Source organism: Tachyglossus aculeatus, chromosome 1 (assembly GCF_015852505.1).
Source record: "Tachyglossus aculeatus isolate mTacAcu1 chromosome 1, mTacAcu1.pri, whole genome shotgun sequence".
NCBI classification, from domain to species: Eukaryota; Metazoa; Chordata; class Mammalia; order Monotremata; family Tachyglossidae; genus Tachyglossus; species Tachyglossus aculeatus.
The window spans coordinates 116,211,591-116,227,233 of NC_052066.1; the positions used below are offsets into that span (position 1 = coordinate 116,211,591).

Here is a 15,643-nt window from a genome sequence, read left to right on the forward strand (position 1 = left end):
TGCTTACTATGTGTCAAGCACTGGTCTAAGACTGGGGTAGATACAAGGTCATCAGGTTAGACACAGTCCCTGTCCCACATGGGGCTCACAGTCTTAACCTCATCTGTCAAATGAGGTCATCGAGACACAGAGAAGTGAAGTGACTTGCCTACGGTCACACAGCAGACAAGTGGCAGAGCCGGGATTAGAACCCAGGACCTTCTGACTCCCAGACTTTTGCCACTAGGCCACAGGTCTGTGCCCCCCTCAGCCCCCTCGCACGGCCCCCACTGCCCCCATTCTCCAGATGAGGGAACTGATGCCCAGTGCTCTGCACATAGTAAGCGCTTAATAAATGCCATTATAATAATAAAAATAATAACAACACTGTACTAAGCACTTGGGAGAATAATAATGATAATAATAATGATGGCATTTGTTAAGCACTTACTATGTGCGAAGCAGAAAGTGGTTAGCTTCCAATGACATTTTGATTTGAAATCTTATCTCCTCTATGAGATCTTCCCTGATTAATTTTCATTTCTCCCCTGATCATACGCCCCTTAACTTCCACATCAGAATTACTGAACAAGCTATGTATTTATTTATTCACAATCACCTGTAGCACTTCTCTTGCCTTGTCTTATGCTTTAAAGTCATCTCAGACCCATAGTGACTCCATGAAACATCTCTCAGAGAGCATCCAACCTACATCTGCAATCATTCTCGTAGTGTATTCATAGAGTTTTTCTTGGTAAAAATATGGAAGTGGTTTACCACTGCCTTCTTCCATGCAATAAAATCGAGTCTCTCACATGCTTTGCTGCTGCCCAGCACAGGTGAGTTTTGACTTGTAGCAGATTGTCTTCCACTCCCTAGCCACTGCTCAAGCTAGGAATGGAATGGATATGCCTCTACTTGACTGTCCCTCACATAGCTGAGACTTGTAGAGTACCGGAAACTCTCCAGGAATGATCCCGAGAGGGGAGCACTTCTCTACCTATTATTTTATTTACCCATTACTTAACTATTCATTCATGCACATATCCACTTTTCCTGTTTCTTAGAACAATGATGGTTCTTGTTAAACACTTACTATAGACCAAGAACTGCACCAAGTGCTGGATTAAATTAAAGATAATCAGGGACACAATCCCTGTCCCTCATTGGGCTCACAGAAGGGAAAACAGTTATTTAACCCCCATTTTACAGCTGAGGAAACTGAGGCAGAGTGAAGCGACTTGTTCCAAATCACAAAACAATCTAATGGCAAAACCAGGATTGAACATTAGACCTCTGACCCCTAGGCCAGTACTCTATTCACTAGGCTATGTTGTTTTTCCTAGTGGCTTTATTAATCTGTCAGATTTTTATTTGTCTATCTCCCCAAACTAAATTGTAAACTCCTTCAGGGAAGGAATCATGTCTACAAATTCTATGGTTCTTTCTCAGGCACTGCTTTGAACCTTCAGTCATACATTCAATCTTATTTATTATGTGCTGACTGTGTGCAGTGCATTGTACTAAATGCTAAGTAGATGTTCCATTAAAAAAAAATGAATACTGTATAGAGTGGTCTGTGGTGTCAGAAAAATGGTTTATGTACATTTGTGTACAACAAACTGGACAGGAACATATCATAATAAATACAGGATTTTCCCAAAATGCAACTCCCTGCATTATAGTAAAACTCTGGACTTGCTATTTGATGGGTGGGCAGTAAATGTGCCTACCACTTTGAAGTAATGTGCACTCCAAGCACTTTGTACAGTGCTCTTACTATAGTAGGTGCTTAATAAATAACACTGATTGATTGACATTGATTGAAGAAAGGGCTATGGTAAAGTGGTATTCTCTGGCTCCTTTCCTCTCCCATTATGCAAAATCAACTAATTTCCCTAAGCCAACCAGATATTCCAGCTTCCAGAGAAAGTGCCTACCTCCTGTATGGTAAAAAGTTTGGAAGACTGTGACAGTAAAGCCTGTATGACCTGAGGAAATTAACTGTCCAAGGATTGACCCCTGAAAGCCATCTTAAATTTACATGTTTTAATTACTGATAACATTACTTTGTTGAATTTTAACTATTTTCTTGTTGAGGGACTACATTTTTAATGTGCTATGTTTTTCCTCTCCCATTTAGATTTTTAACGCTCTATAGATCAGGACCATTTCTGAATGGTTGATCATGAAGCCATCCTAGTTGATAGTACTTTATTTTCCACATTGAAATTGTTCAGTACATTCTATTATCATTGTTATTAGTAGTATTGTAGTAGTAATAGTATTGATAGCAGTAATAGTAATATTTCATAAAACAATATATTCCTGAGGAGTCGCAGAGTCTTTTCATTGCAAAGACTTTGCCAGGCTATCTTGAAAATCTTCGTAGGTAGCAGAAGCTAAAGTAGCATGCATAGCTACACTTTCCCAGCTATGCCCTCAATCTCCCTATTCCGTCTCTCTTTTTTATCACCTTTGCACTTGGATTTGTACCCCTTATTCACCGAACCCCATCCCTACAACACTTAAGTATATACCAGCCAATCAATCAATTGTAATTACTGAGTGCTTACTATGTGCAAAGCACTGTATTAAGTGCTTGGAAGAGAACATTATAATAATAAACAGACACATTCCCTGCCCACAATAAGCTTAAAGTCTAGAGCTTATGGTCTACATAGCCATAGTTTATTTTACATATTTTACATTCTTTATGTATTTTACGTAATTGTACATATTTATTACTCTATTTATTTATTTATTTTACTTGTACATATCTATTCTCTTTATTTTATTTTGTTAATATGTTTTGTTTTGTTCTCTGTCTCCCCCTTCTAGACTGTGAGCCCACTGTTGGGTAGGGACCGTCTCTATATGTTGCCAACTTGTATTTCCCAAGTGCTTAGGACAGTGCTCTGCACACAGTAAGCGCTCAATAAATATGATTGATTGATTGATTTAATGTTTGTCTTCCCCTCTAGACTGTACATTCCTTGTTATCAGGGAACACGCCTAACAACACTGTTGTACACTCTCAGTTGCTTAGTACAGTGTTCTGTATACATAGTCTTAGTAGGGATCTTGAATTTGTCACAGTCTGATTCTATCTGTATTTCTAAGAATATAATTGTGTGTAAACATTATATAAAATACAGAACCTCATTTTAATGGCTACCCATACACCAGAAAATTCCATATTCCTTTTAGACTCGCTCCCTGAAACGCCCTTACAAACATCATTTATTCTTGCTTTCCAATCAGAAATCCCAAACTGTCCACTAAGATCATGCATGGAATTTCAGCAAATTGAGATGCTTAGATATATAAATACGATCTAAGAATAAAACTGAATCTGCTATATTCAGCAGGGAATGCAATCTAGATATTATTAAAAGAAATATTGTGGTTGTTTTTGATAAATCAATGTTCCACAGACAGTGATTGATGTCAAAATTGTACCATACTTTTATTTCAGGTAAAATTACTTTAATCAGAATCTAAAAATGATAAAGCTGTGTAAAAACTGAGTCTTGTGGGCCAATATTATGTGTTTAGTAATGCCATTCCATATGGCACTGGCTCATTAAATCCTAATATTTTCTGTCTGCAATTATGGGTACATCACCTGTGTTTGCAATAAAGAAAAGCACAAGGAAGTTATTTTTCCAAGGCAATTTTGGCAAAACTAATGCAATGCTGCAAGCCACTTAGAATTTTAAGGTGTTGGAGTTTTCTATTAAGCAGTTTCCCCAAATATTTTCACAAACCAAATCTCTATCACCATCTTATTTGGCCCTTGACAACTTTCCAGATGAACTGTCACTTTCTCTTTTTAATTAAAAAGTGAAATAGTGTTCCTTTTTGCTATTTTTTTTTCACTCGTCATTAAAAATGAAAACAATGGTGTGGCTCTATGGATTTATATTTCTCTGAAGCAGCAGATGCTGATGGGCAAGAAGATGTAAATCAACTAAAATTAAGCATGGAATACATATGAATAGTTCCTTACTCATATTTAGTTGGGGTTTTTCTTATATTTTAAAGATAAATATGAGCCAATCCAACTGGAAGTAATGAGTGTTTTGTTGAAATGCCTGGGAGAACTCTTCTTCATAAACTTTGAAGGACCAAATTCTTTCTCCAGGTTAATAAAAACAAGTATTTTACAGAGCAACACTCTATACTAAGCACTTGAAAGAGTAGGAGAGATTAGTAGACCCTATTCCTTAAGAGTGGTGGTGATCAAAGCGTGGTGATCAGTGTTGTTTAAGTTTGCTTGAGATGAGAAATCAGCCAATCAGTAGTATTTATTGAATGTCTACTGTGTGCACAGCCTTGCAATAATAATAATAATAATTCTGGTACGTAAAGCTCTTACTATATGTCAGGAACCGTACTAAGCACTGGGTGGATACAAGCAAATTGGGTTGGACACAGTCCTTGTCTCAAATGGGGCTCACAGTCTCAATACCCATCCTACAGATGAGGTAACTGAAGCAGTTACTTCAGTAACTTAAGAGAAGTTAAGTGACTTGCCCAAGGTCACACAGCAGTTAAGTGGTGTAGCCTCGATTAGAGCCCATAACTTTCTAACTCCAGGCCCATGCTCTATCCACTGCGCCTCATTGCTTCTGGTATAGTGGATAATAAGTGCTTGGGAGAATATAGCAGAAGCAAAAAACAGAGTGCATACTCTCAAGGAGCTTACAATCTAAAGGGTCACACTACCCAACATAAATTGTTTACAAATAGTGGGAGCAGTACAGGTCACTATATAAAAAGATAGTAAAACAAAAATAAAAGACAATAGTGGGTGACCTTATTTGGGGAGTGAATGAAGAAAAGCTTGAAAGTGTTCTAAATAATACTAATTGTGATGCTTTTTCAGGTTTCAGGGTTTCACTTCTAAAGCCTCTCTTATTTGCAGGTTCTGTGTATTGTGGAGTAGTAATAGAAATAGTATTTGCTAAACACTTATTGTGTTTAGAGCACTGCACAAAGCACAGGGAGAGACTACATAGGTGGGAATTAATAATGGTCCCTGTGCCTTGAGAGTCTCACAAGTTTAAAGTGGGTAGAAGGGATTGAAGACAGACACATCAGGAGCGATGAAACATTAAAAATCACAAATGACTGCAAAATAGACTCAAAATCTTGACAGGAATGGAAGTCTGGAATCTCCCTCTAGAGGGCAGGGAAAGTGTCCATTGTATTGTTATATTGTAATAATAAAAATATCTATGGTATTTGTTAAGTGCTTACTATATGCAAGACACTGTGCTATGTGCTGGGGTAGATACAAGGTAATTTGTTGGATATAGTTCCCTGTCCCACTTGGGACTCACATTCTTAATCCCCACTTTACAGATGAGGTAACTGAGGCACAGAGAAGTGAAGTGACTTGCCCAAGGTTACACAACAGACAAGTGGCAGAGCCGGGATTAGAACCCAAGTCCTTTTGACTCCCAAAACCGTGCTCTAGCCACTACGCCTTACTCTCCCAAGCTTTTAGTATAGTGCTTTGCACACAGTAAGCACTCCATAAATGTGACTGACATTGATTGACTCAAGGGAACAGCTTTTATCCCTAGCCCAGCATGCCCCCAGCATGCTGAGCGGAGAGATTCTGGGTGGTAGGAAGGAGAGAGGTGATTACCATGGTTGCTTTTTTCAGTGATGGTGAAGAGATTCAAGAGTGCAAGGGAGCAGGTTTAATCCCCATTCCAGCACCCATGGAAGATGACAGGAGCAGGAACCCTCAGGGGCAGGAGGGAAGGTGGCCATTACCAGGGATCCTCATTGGCAGGAGAGAAGTCTGCCAATATCAGGAACCTTCCCTGGCAGGAGAGAAGGTGGCCATTACCAGGGACCCTCAGTGGCAGGAGGGAAGGCGGTCATTACCAGGAACCCTCAGTGGCTGGACAGAAGCCTACCATTATCAGCGACCCTCAGTGGCAGGAGGGCAGGCAATCAATTAATCAATCAATCGTATTTATTGAGCGCTTACTTTGTGCAGAGCACTGTACTAAGTGCTTGGGAAGTACAAGTTGGCAACATATAGAGACAGTCCCTACCCAACAGTGGGCTCACAGTTACGATGGTGCAAGCGTCAGAGAAGGTGCAGGAGCAGCACAGATGAGTGATTTACTCCTTCTGAATTTGGCCTGGAATTAATGAGAGTGTTTTGTTGAAATGCCTGGGAAAACTCTTCTTCATAAACTTCGAAGGACCAGATTCTTTCTCCAGGTTAACAAAAATAAGTATTTTGCAGTGCAACAATCTATACTAAGCACTTAAAAGAGTAGGAGAGGCTAGCAGACCCTATTCCTTAAGAGTGGTTGTGATCAAAGTGTGGTGATCAGAGTTGTTTAGCTTTGTTTGAGATGGCCTATCTGGGGTTGAGTCTTTATGTCTTGTCTTAAGCTGTAGAGTCGTCTCCGACCTATAGCGATACCATGGACACATCTCTCTCAGAACGCCCCACTTCCATCTGCAATTGTTCTGGTAGTTTATCCATGGAGTTTTCTAGGGAAAAATATGGAAGTGTTTTACCATTTCCTCCTTCTGCATAGTAAACCTGAGTGTCTGCCCTCGAGTCTCCCCCATGCCGCTGCTGCCCAGCAAAGGTGAGTTTTGACTTGTAGTAGATTGTCTTCCACTCGCTAACCACTGCCCAGGCTGGGAATGGAATGGATATGCCTCTACTTGATTCTCCCTCCCATAGTCGAGACTGGTAGAGTACTGGAAACTCTCCAGGCATGATTCTGAGAGGTGGGGGCTAGGATTCACTCACCCTTAATAGAGGACAGACGACTACTCAGAAAAGCAGCATGGCTCAGTGGAAAGAGCGAGGGCTTGGGAATCAGAGGTTCTAATCCCGGCTCCACCACTTGTCAGCTGTGTGACTTTGGGCAAGTCACTTAACTTCTCTGAGCCTCAGTTACCTCATCAGTAAAATGGGGATTAAGACTGTGAGCTCTATTCGGGGCAACCTGATCACCTTGTATCCCCCCCAGTGCTTAGAACAGTGCTTCACACATAGCAAGTGCTTAACAAATGCCATCATTAGTATTATTATTATTATTATTACTCGCCTCACCTTCAAAACCTTATTAAACTTGTATTTCTCAAAGAGGCCTTCTTTCACTCAGCTCTCATTTTTCCTACTCCCTCTTTCTTCCGCATCGCCTATCCGCTTTTATGTGAACACTTTAAGCACTTGATATTCACCCCACTCTATGCTCCAGAGCACTTATGTATATATCTGTAGTTCATTTTGATGTCTGTCTCCCTCCCCAGACTGTAAACTCCTTCTGGGCAGGGAAACAATCAACAACAAGCTTACAGTCTAGACATGCCTCCCAATTCTGTTATATTAATCTTTCCCAAGTGCTTAGTATAGTACTCCGCACACCATAAATGCTCAATAAATACTACTGACTAATTAATTGATTTAATGAGAGCCAGTGAAAAGTGAATAGAGTTGATATAAATAACTGAGAATGCTGGTAGAGGTCCTTGAAATCAATACCAAGGAGTTCCCACTTAATGCAGAGCAAGAAGGGAGCTTTTGCTGCTTTTTGAGGAGTGAAGATATGTATATTGAACACCACTTCAAGAAGATAGTCTTTGCAACTGTGTGAAATATGGACTGAAGGACGTAGAGGCAGGAGGCAGAAAAAGCAGTGACAAGATTGGTATTGTAGTCTGGCCCTGATTTGACAAGAGCTTGGACTGCAGCAGTAGCTGTCTGTATTGAAAGGATGGGGCAGTTGCAGAAATGTTATAGAGGAAAAATCATCAAGATATGGCACTTGAACGAATGTGGGAGCTGTGAAAGACAATGACGAGTGAGGGATTACATCATGGTTACAGGTTTCTAGGACAGGAAGAACAGTGGTGTTAATTAGTAGTGATGGAAAAGTTGGATAAATGGGTTTAGAGGGGAAAAGGTGGATTTCCAGGGGAAGTGAGACACTCCATTTTAGGCATATTGAGTTTGCAATATCAACAGGATCAGTTCTGTTACTAGTAATAATAATAGCAATAAAAAAATTGTTGCATTTGTTAAGCACTTACTATGTGCCCACTACTTTGCTAAATACTGGGGTTGATCCAACAATCATATCAGACCCACAGTCTAAGGGAGAAGGAGAACAGGCATTGAATTCCTATTTCACAGATGAGGGAATTAAGGCACAGATAATTTAAGTGGCACGCCTGAATCAAGTAGACTTTGGGCGTGGGCATGGATTTTCTAGACTGTGAGCCCACTGTTGGGTAGGGACCGTCTCTATATGTTGCCAACTTGTACTTCCCAAGTGCTTAGTACAGTGCTCTGCACACAGTAAGCGTTCAATAAATACGATTGAATGAATGAATGAAAGTAACAAGCAAGTGGAATAGTCAGAACTAGGACCTGGGTCTCTTGAATCCCAATGATTTTCCCTTTCCACTAGGCCACATCAAGAGGATATGTCCTAGAAGCCAGAGAAAATGTAGATTTGGTGAGATGTCTAGAGCCCAGCTTGTACTTCCCAAGTGCTTAGTACAGTGCTCTGCACACAGTAAGCACTCAATAAATACGATTGAAGGAATGAATAATAATAATAATAATAATAATGTTGGCATTTGTTAAGCGCTTACTATGTGCAAAGCACTGTTCTAAGCGCTTGGGGGGATACAAAGTGATCAGGTTGTCCCACGTGGGGCTCACAGTCTTAATCCCCATTTTACAGATGAGGTAACTGAGGCTCAGGGAAGTTAAGTGACTTGCCCAAGGTCACACAGCAGACATGTGGAGGAGCCGGGATTCGAACCCATGACCTCTGACTCCAAAGCCCATGCTCTTTCCACTGAGCCACGCTGCTTCTCAATGAATGAATGAATGAATTGAAGCAGCGTGGCTCAGTGGAAAGAGCATGGGATTGGGAGTCAGAGGTCATGGGTTCTAATCCCAGCTCTGCCACTTTTCAGCGGTGTGACTTTGGGCAAGGCACTTAACTTCTCTGGGCCTCAGTTACCTCATCTGTAAAATGGGGATTAAGACTGTGAGCCCCATGTGGGATAACCTGATTGCCTTGTATTCCTCCAGTGCCTACAACAGTGCTTGGCACAGAGTAAGCGCTTAACAAATGCCATTATTAATATTATTATTATTATTTTCTATCTGCCAGAATGACTATATATTGCAATTCTGGTAAGAATACTTTTGGCTAATTTTCCTTCCCGCTTCTTGGGTACCTGAACACTCTTGAGAACCTCGGCTTTAAAATATTCAGCTGTTTAGGTTTATGGAACTTTTCCCAGAGTTTCAGACACCTGGCTCTATAGTAATTGACAAACATGCATCATCATAATCAACAACAGTATTTATTGAGCGCTTCTTGGGTACATTACCTTTTACTCCTGAGGAGCAGTGTGCCTGGGAGTAAGAGGACCTGGGTTCTAATCTCAGTTCCACCACATCTGCCTGGTGACTTTGTACAAGTCACTTCATTGCTCTGGGCCTTGGTTCCCTCATCTCAAAAATGAGATTCAATATCTGTTCTCCCTTCTGCTTGGACTGTGAGTTCATGTGAGGCCTGATTATCTTGTATCTACTCCAGTGGTTGACATATAATAAGCCCTTAACAAATGCCACATAATTATTACTAAACAATTTGGAGAGCACATTGAAGCTAAATACATGGTCTCCTGACTCTAGGGAATTACAGGCAGACATACCTTATTTAAAAATAGTAGGGGTTATTGGGAATAGTGAGAGTAAAATAGATGTAGGAGATAGGATCACGCTTACAGACTCACAGATATTCAGAAACCACCAACTTTATATACTTTGGGGAATAAACATAAATATTTTATGGCACTGGATTTCTGAATCCTTATTCTTATAGCTTACTTAACTAAGATATGACAAGGAGAGGAAGAGCAATATAAATACATGTGGTATATTCAAGGTCAAAACAAAAAAAAAACTATTTTACAGTAATAGAAAGATAATCTGTGTTGACAAAAATAGTTTTATAAATGAATAGAACCTAGACTTGCATACAGTCACACCCAAAGTTTAATTGAGTGACATAACCTTACCTTTGGAAACAAACACATCTATTTTTGCAGTATTGGGGAAGACCTTACCTGTAGTGAAAAATGAACCCAATTTTGCAATACTGGAAGATTTTCTCTGTAGAAGAAATTGAAAAATGGGCAACATATGTGTGTGCATCAGAGAATCAGGATTAATCAAATGAAGGATGTGGGACATGTGGGTTCATTTCAAAGACATTTATTCCTGGCTTATTAATAGAAAGTGAAAATATATTCTGTTTTCAAACTGTAACATTTTCTTCCAGTAAGTCATATATAGTATTTTAAAAAAGAAGCTTCAGGTTTTACAGGTGCATGATCTCCTGATGATAAAAAATTAATACCAATATTGAATGCTTCTCACTCCGACTTGCTCCCTTTACTTTACCCCCCACCCACATCCCACAGCACTTGCATCTATATGTACTTATCTATAATTCTATTCATTTATATTGATGCTATTGATGCCTGTTTACTTGTTTTGTTGTCTGTCTTCCCCATTCTAGACTGTAAGCCCATGTGGGCAGGGATTGTCTGTCTTTATTGCTGAATTGTACTTTCCAAACAGTACAGTGCTCTGCACACAGTAAGCATTCAATAAATACGATTGAATGAATAAATGAACATATAAGAAAATATTATACCAGTTTAACTGTTTGATCATGACTCTGACACCTAAAGGTTTAGTCATTCTATCCCAGACACACACTACAGACTTTTATGCACACTGGCATGCTGAATTTAGCATTTTATGATCTTAAACATAATAATAATTATAGTATTTGTTAACTGCTTACTATGCACCAAGCACTGTTCTAAGCACTGGAGTAGATACAAGGTAATTACATCTCACGTGGGGCTCACGGTCTTAATCCCCATTTTACAGATGAGGTAACTGAGTCACAGAGAAGTTAAGTGCCCAAGGTCACATAACAGACAAGTGACAGAGCTGGGATTATAATCCATGACCTCTGACTCCCAAACCCGTACTCTTTCCATTGAGCCATGCTGCTTCCATTCTTCCTTGGAGTAATTTATTTGGTAATTGCTTTAAATTTCACATGCAACACAATTTATACTTGTCGTTAAATTGGGTTACATCAGAAAAACTGTATATATGTCTTTTTTTTTAAATGGAATAAGGGAAGTCACCTTCCCTTGTTCTTCTCCCCTTTGGTCTTGTTTTGGGGGGGTTGTTTGTTTTCTTTGCTAATTAGACAAGGTTGAACTCTGGAACAGAATTCTTGATGACCACAATTGTCCTACCTATATCCCCCTGAGTAATCTGATAAGAAAAACCATGGGTCAGATGGCTGTGCTGGGTTAAAAAAAAAACAAAACTATCTTGGGAATGCCTGGCTGCTTGCCTGTTGCTTGAATAAGTAGTTTTATTATCATTCTTCCACAGCCTCTGAAATGAGAAATAGACATTTTCTCCTGGAAACCACACAAAATGCACAAGGGCAAGGTGAGTGAAGAAAAGAAATATGTATTGTTTTGCCATTGTGTGACTTTCTCAAAATCTACGTATAGCATTGTGCATATTCAATAGGACCCATCTGATTAATGGGTTCCTTTCCATCATTATTTGGCAGGGGGAAGCCAGATACTATTCCTCGCTGGGAGCGAAAATGGGAAGTAATTTAAGCAGGCCTCAAGGTAAGAGTCTGGGATACTAGTTAGGAGTTCATGATTTGGCTTTTGTGGCTTCAGATACACCTTACCACTTAGCAAATATATGGTCTGAGAAGGCTCTGTGATTGGTGTGTGAATAGTGGCCAGTTCCCAGACGTAAGGAGATGTCCTGTATAATACCACCAGTAGTGCTAAAATATTAGCCATGACTGGTCATACAATGGGATTCATGAAAGTAGATCTACAGTAGTACATATTTGTCATTATTTATTTTTCCAATATCCCTTAAAGATAGAAAGGATGGATGGATTGGAGAATGTTCATTATGGAATAGTATTTATTGAGAACTTACTGTATGTAAAGCACTATACTAAGTTCTTGGGACAGTACAATATAACAATAAATGGACACATTCCCTGCCCACAAGAAGCTTACAGTCTTGCGACTAGACATAAATAGAGGTTTTCAATTAGCAATATGTATTAAATATGTGAGGGTGCACATGTCGAAGTTGAGCCTTTACTAATCCCCATACCAATTATTTTTATCCTTTTATTCTCAGATAGGAGTTTCATTTACTGCTGTTAAAATGAACTGCTCTCTCCAATTATTTCCAGCATCCCTCCATGCTGGAGGTAAATATTTTCACTTTTCACTGAGATAGTTTGAGTAATGTAATGAATATGTTAATTTGAATAATGGCTATTTTAGTCCATTTTTACATTCAAATGCTCTCATTTATATGATTAGAATGAAAATACAAATGGAAGTTATTTTTACCAAGAACAATAAGTGATTTCCTAGAAATAGCTTTCATTCCCTGAAGATAGTGCTGATAGATGGGGGACTCAGTGTTCATGGCTAAGACTGATTTTGTGGCTAAAAATCCCTTTTATATCAACTTCATGTAACCACCCCAAGGTCCTGACAACATTATCTGTTTTTCACACCGATGCCTTGGAATTCTTGAAGCTTCTGCTCTGAAAGAATCATTCCATTTCTAATTTCTCTATGCAAGGATGGCCTATTGTTGACTGCTGTTTCCCAGCAGTTTACACTGTGTTATATCATTTTTGGCTTTTGAAGTTTTGTCATTTAGTGTTTGGAAAGTTTTTTTTTCTTCTGTTCTCTTTTATGCTCTCTCAACTTCAGCTTATCAGTTATGTTCATTCATTCATTCAATCATAATTATTAAGTGCTTACTGTGTGCAGAGCACTGTACTAAGTGCATGGAAAGTACAATTTGGCAACAGATAGAGACAATCCCTACCCAACAAAGGGCTCACAGTCTAGAAGGGGGAGACAGACAACAAAACAAAGCAAGTAGACAGGTAGCAATACCACCAAAATAGATTAATAGAATTATAGATGTATACACATCATCAATAAAATTTAGTAATAAATTTGCACAAATATACACAAGTGCTGTGGGGAGGGGAAGGGGGTAGAGTAGAGGGAGGGAGAAGGGGCGATGGGGAGCAGAGGAGCAGAGGAAAAGGGGGAGCTCCATCTGGGAAGGCCTCCTGGAGGAGGTGAGCTCTCAGTAGGGCTTTGAAGAGGGGAAGAGAGCTTGTTTGGTGGATGTGAGGAGGGAGGTAGGACATGGGCCAGGGGTCGATGGCTGGACAGGTGAGAATGAGGCACAGTGAGGAGGTTAGTGGCAGAGGAGCAGAGTGTGCGGGCTGGGCTGTAGAAGGAGAGAAGAGAGGTGAGGTAGGAAGGGGCAAGGTGATGAAGAGCTCTGAAGCCAATAGTGAAGAGTTTTTTAGTCATGCGAAAGTCGAAAGGCAACAACTGTAGATTTTTGAGGAGGGGAATAACATGCCCAGAGCATTTCTGTAGACAGATAATCCAGGCAGCAGAGTGAAGTATTGACTGAAGCTATGTGTCTATCATCTTTATGTTTCCTTTCAGTGAAGAGGTTGATACCATTTTTTTAAAATTTATTTTTTATGTCAGTGAAGTGACTTTCACAGGACCCCACTGTTTGTGAGACTGCCTGTCCATTTGTCGTCAAGTAGGGCACAAAGATGGATTTGATGGAACTGTTTGAGAAGATTGTTTATGTAAGCATCGTTGTCCAAAAAAAGGAACTGAGTAGTTGGTAGTAATCGCTGACACAGCTAACGTTATCATCACTGAAATCCTGCTTACATGTTTTAGGCTTGCTGGACCAACAGCAAGGAGTGCAAAGGAAGCATTTTAAATGCACGGTAAGACAAAGTCTCAGGCAGTGCTGTCTCTCAGCAAAATATTGAGAGTCAATTGCTGAGAACAAACCAGTATAGAAAACTGCTGTCAAGAAAGTAGTGCCCCCTTTGAGCAAAATAAAAGCTTTGTAAGGAACAAGAGATAAGGAAACAAAAAGAGTAGACAGCACTGGGTGCTTCAAGCATCAAACATGACATCAAAACAGGGAACATTTCTTTTGATTGCATTCTATGGCTGGGATTGTGGCTCCTGCATTGGCCTTTTCAGCCCCAAGCACACTCAAAGGAGAACTTCATGATTAGTGGTATTTTTTTTAATATAAAGGACATATACATATATATTTGAGACTGGATGAGTGCAGTCTGTCTCTGTCTCTCTCCTCCAGGCTAAATGTCAGTCCACTGTCAGATGTGAGTTTAGGGGGCACAAGAGTGAGGAAACCACTACAGGTATCATGTTGAAGAGTTGGGAGTACTGGGGTGCTGGTTTTACATTAATTCTAATAATAGCTATGGTATTTATTAAGAGCTTACTAAATGTCAGGCACTGCACTAAGCTCTGGGTGGATACAAGGAAATCAAGTTGGACACAGTCCCTATTCCATGTGGGACTCGCAGTCTCAATCTCCAATTTACAGATGAGGGAACTGAGGCACAGAGAAGTGAAGTGATTTGCCCAAGGTCACACGGCAGACAACTGGCAGAGTCAAGATTAGAACCCATGACCTTCTGACTCCCAGGCCCGAGATCCATCAGTGGACTACACCAAAGGGGACAGTGGCCTGTGCCCAGTGCCATAGAGAAAGTGGGGAAGCAGTGTTTCCTACTGGAAAGAGCACAAGCCTGGAAATCAGAGGACCTGGTTCTAATCCCTATTCTGCCAATTGCTTGCTGTGTGACTTTGGACAAGCCATTGTACTTCTCTGTGCCTAAATTGCTTCATCTGTAAAAATGGGAAATAAATCCTATACCCTCCTACTTAGACTGTGAGCCCCATGTGGAACGGGGACAGTGTCCAACCTAATTATGGTGTATCTACTCCAGCACTTGGTATAGTTCTTGGCAAATAGTAAGCACTTAAGTGCCATGAAAAACAAAAAACAAAGAGAGGAGGTGTGCTTGTGGGGATACAGTGATGGAGAGGACAGGCTCAAGGATTAGTTCTTGTCCCAGTGTAATCATATCACACAGAACTCTGGGGGCGGACATAGCATAAAGTGTCAATGGCTTATGGAACAAAGGAGGCTGCAAATTTTCCCCTGCCTTAGAACAGCCACTTGTCTGAAGCCCACCCTGAAAAGTTGGCTCACTTTGTGAAGACGTTCATTATCTTGTGGATGTCTTCATACAAAAGGACACTTCCAGAGCACAGATTCTTTAAAAATGACGTAAGCGTTAGCCAAGCCACAGGTAGCCACTGTATTAGTAGGGTCTCCCTACACCCCCTACCTGCCAAGATTTTTGGAATAATCTTAAAAGGAAGTGGCCTTTGAGCCAATAAGGGAAAGCTGCCTGGGGGTGGAGTTGAGCAATGATGGAGGGAGAGGAAAGGACCTTGATACTAGTTTGCCTGGAGCTGGGCAAGAAATGGAGAAATAGAGATTCCAAATACTGTTCTGAGAGACCTAAGACTTGATCCATCCCATCTCTCCAAACTACATCAGGTATTTTAAAAAAGTTAGTATGGGTGAACTTGGTTAAAATTCATCTTAAACTAAGGTTTTCAA

General features: G+C 40.2%; 2 non-coding genes across 2 annotated transcripts; both read right to left on the reverse strand.

Annotated features, from left to right (window-relative positions):
• Nucleotides 1–828: 828 nt before the first annotated feature.
• LOC119934403 lies at nt 829–966 on the reverse strand. Its single transcript, XR_005452927.1, has one exon. It is a non-coding gene; the product is annotated as a small nucleolar RNA SNORA7 (small nucleolar RNA).
• A 5,652-nt stretch (nt 967–6,618) lies between these two features.
• Nucleotides 6,619–6,756, reverse strand: LOC119937075. The gene has a single exon (XR_005453919.1). It is a non-coding gene; the product is annotated as a small nucleolar RNA SNORA7 (small nucleolar RNA).
• Nucleotides 6,757–15,643: the final 8,887 nt, after the last annotated feature.